The sequence below is a fragment of the Octodon degus genome, unplaced genomic scaffold (genome assembly GCF_000260255.1).
Source record: "Octodon degus isolate 3935 unplaced genomic scaffold, OctDeg1.0 scaffold00180, whole genome shotgun sequence".
Classification (NCBI taxonomy): Eukaryota; Metazoa; Chordata; class Mammalia; order Rodentia; family Octodontidae; genus Octodon; species Octodon degus.
Genome location: NW_004524756.1, coordinates 2,158,787 through 2,162,535, shown reverse-complemented (window position 1 = coordinate 2,162,535; position 3,749 = coordinate 2,158,787).

The following is a 3,749-nucleotide window of genomic DNA, read 5'->3' as shown; positions in this document are numbered from 1 at the left end:
TCTCTCTCCCCCCTGTAGATCAGTTTGTCTGAAACTGTCAGGGCCACATTGCCCCAAAGTCTACTAGGAATTTTGTGATTGTGCCTCAAGGCACTCTGAAAGTCCTGCCTATTTCCTAAAAGACAAAAATGAGTGGCAGCCCATAGAAAACACTTCTAACTTGATAATTTAGGAATTTTCCCAGCACAAATTGTATAGAATACCCAGTTCTAGAAAGTAAAATTGATAACTTTGAAGGTTAGATAAACTAGCTAATAATAAATATTTATAAAAGTCCAGAAGAAAAAAAAAAGCTAGATTTTAGAAGATAAGCAGACACAAAGAGGCAGAATATAGAAATCAATGCAGGTACTGTACGCACCCCAGCGAGACCCACAGGCCTGTGCAGGTAGGACAGTCAGCGAGCCGCGGGGGTGCAGGGCTGAGAGACAGACGAGAACGGTGTTCTTGCTGTTCCCACCTGATCCGGCAGTCACACCCACATCTAGTTACCTAGAGAATGAAATCACTTTTGCAGGGAAAAAGAAGGTGAACAACAGTATCTGTTACTGTGTATCATTAACAAACGACATGGTGTTAAACAATTTTTTGCCATCCAGTGTGGTGGTACACACATGTAGTCCCAGGACTCAGGAGGCTGAGGCAGGAGAACCACCATGAGCTTGAGACCAGCCTTGGCTACATAGAGAGTTCAAGTTCAGCATCCAGACTCTGACTGAAAAAAATCTTCACCATTTGCACGTGTGTATGTTTAAATGAAATCTTCAGTTCCAGAAACTACCAATGCAGAGAAGATCAATAGCATCAGTGAGAATTGTGCTTGGCTGCTTTTAATAGAAACTTTAACAAATTATGGGATTTGTTTCACTTTTTCTGAAGGTGAAAGTGCAGGTCTGATGAAGGGCTTCACTTTCTGGACCCACCATCCTTAGAAGTAGACCTTTTTCTCCCTACTTCCCACCTCATGGTTTCCAGGTGGATGCTGCCCCACCTCTGCATTTCAAGAAGAAAGAAGAGGATAAGGGGAAAGACCATGAAGGGCGGCTAGGCTAAATCTTCTCTCTTTCTTTGGACTCATAGTGATCCTCCTGTCTCAGCCTCCCAAGTGCTGAGATTACAGGTACACGCCACCACGCCCAGTCTCAATCACCACCTCAGCGCACCCAGGGGCAGGGTCAATATGGCATGTAGTGCTGGGATCAAACCCTGGTCCCTGCACTTTCCTAAGCAGGCGCTTTAGTCCACTCAGCTCTCTGGCCGGCCCCTTCTTTCAAGAAGCTGCAGTGGCTCTCCTACCCCGCACCTTCTGTTTACCCTCATGGGTCAGAACCCTAACTCATGGTCACATGGAGCTGATGATGCGGACGCACAGGTCTGAGATGGGTCAACCAGCCAACAGTGTTATAAAACTTTTTTTTTTTTTTTTTTTTGGTGGTACCAGGGATCAAACTCAGGACCTTGTGTTTGCCAGGCAAACACTTATTCCACTGAGGTATCTCCCCGGCTCCCTATGAAACTGTTTTCTAAGTAACAAGAGAAAGCTTTCAAGTAGAAATTAATCATTGTTTCACAATCAAGCACCAAGAATAAGGAAAGGGGAGAAAAAAAAAAAAGAAGAGTGAAAATATTTTCGCTTGGTGAGCATTTTTTAATACTAAATATAACTTATGGAACACCAGTCACTGTTTCCTAGGGAGACAGTGGCATGTTTTACCCTCAGATCGTTCAAAGATTTTTAATTGTGATCAAATGGATGGAAATGTTATGTAAATTATCTTCTGCTGGACAACAAGGATGAGGGAGATCATTCTTTAAATTTCTATTTAATCCCAATCTATGTTTCTGGAATATTATGCTTCTACTTCTTAGAACTTTCTAAGAAGATGTCCTTATTTATAATTTCAGAGATTCCCACAGAGGAATGAGAAAAGAGGCTCAGGTATTTTCTTTAAAAAGGTGTTAAAATATTCTCACAGACACACTAGCCACCATAGCAGTTTTGATATGATGTCATTTTGTGTTCAAACAATAAGACTAGCATCAGTGCTACGCATAGTGAGCTCAGCTCACCTGTGAGCTTCCTTCCTAGATCCAAACATGCAAATCCAGGGTGGAAGCTACAGAAATCTACATCCAGAATCAAGAATCTAGTCATAAGGGAAAATCATCTTCCCAAATACTCAGGGAAGACCATCCAAAAGCATGCATGTGCATGAATGTGGTGGGCAGAAGGCTGGGAGAGAAAAAAAGGTAAAAAAAAAAAAAAAAAAAAAAAAAAAGACAACTTGAAATTTTTTTCATAAGTAAAACTCTTAAAAGGCTGCATTCAACCTGTGCAGAAATTAGTAGATTTTGCTGACCTGGCAGGATATTTATCCAGTACAAATTACTTAACTTGTTAGGAACTTTTTTAAAAGCAGAAGCTCATTGCAAACCCTGCTGCAGATTCCCACGCCATGCCCTGGCTGCAGCCACAGATGCTTCCTCCCTATGCGGCAGCCGTCTCTCCACCCCCCTTGGCTCCAAATCCCAGAGTAGCCCTTGTTCTGCCTGAGAGTCCACATGGCCACCCTGCACTCTCCTGTGTATTCTCCCAGACTGAATATATTCAAGCAGCGCCTTCCAATAATCCTCTTGTCAAGGCCTATATAATTTATAAAAAAATGAATCTTGTGAAGGTTTAATCGTAGTCTGCATCATATTAAATTTAATTCTATAAATATTTATTGAGTGCTCGCCTAGAATTGTGCTAGGCATTGTGTGGAATATAAAAGAAATATATAGCACAGTCCCTCCTGTCAAAGAGTTCACAATGTTCCTGGGAATAAGAGTTGGATGTTAAAATAATTACAGGATTCGAGATAGTATGGAGAATGCAGTATAGTTATGCAATGAAGACTAAGATAAAAGATACAGCAGAACTAGATTCTGCTTGGCCCTTGTAGGCAAGATAGAGCTGTGGGGAATAGTTCAGGGGAGCTGGATTTTGAATTTGTCCTTGAGAGATATATGGGCTTCGCTGGGTACAGCAGCAGAGGAAGGCTCTTTAAGGCAGTGAGCAGAATGGAAGTGAAATCAGAGAGCAGGGACCCTTATCATGATGTGTGAGGGCAAGTGTGAAGAGGCCATCTCGACTGAGGACACAGGGCAATGGAGATGCCGGGCTGTGTTAGACAAAGCCAGATGGGAAGAAGATAATGCAACCGCAGAAAGCCTCCCAGGGCAGAATAACAAATTTGGACCGGAATCACATGCTGTTAGTCTCTCTGTATCCTTCCTTGGAGTTCTTCTTTCACTGTCTTATACTCTCACTCGCCCAGAGTCAGCATGAACGTGGGCTCCGGAGTGTGACATCACTGATTCTGCCACATGTCCCCCCTTTAGCAGAGTCAGTGAACTGCTCAAGCTCTAGCTTCATGTTTGTAAAACTGGGACTCTCAGTGCCTATCATTTAGGATTGTTTAGAAATAGAAATTACTTGTATGATGTTCCTTGTAAATAGAAATAGATGGACTATTTTATGAGTTTGGTTCATTCAGTAACAGTTTGTTGAGTTTCTACGCTATGCTTTAACATGGAGTTTTAATACTATGTTTAACACCAGATCTGGGGGTGGAAGAAGACAGGAGGGCAAAAAAGAGGGGAGTTAGAATGAATAAGATGTGATAAGTTGGGCAGGGGAGATGGCTCAGTAGAATAAGCGCTTCCCTGGCAAGCGCAAGGGCCTGAGTTCAATCCCCAATTCTTAA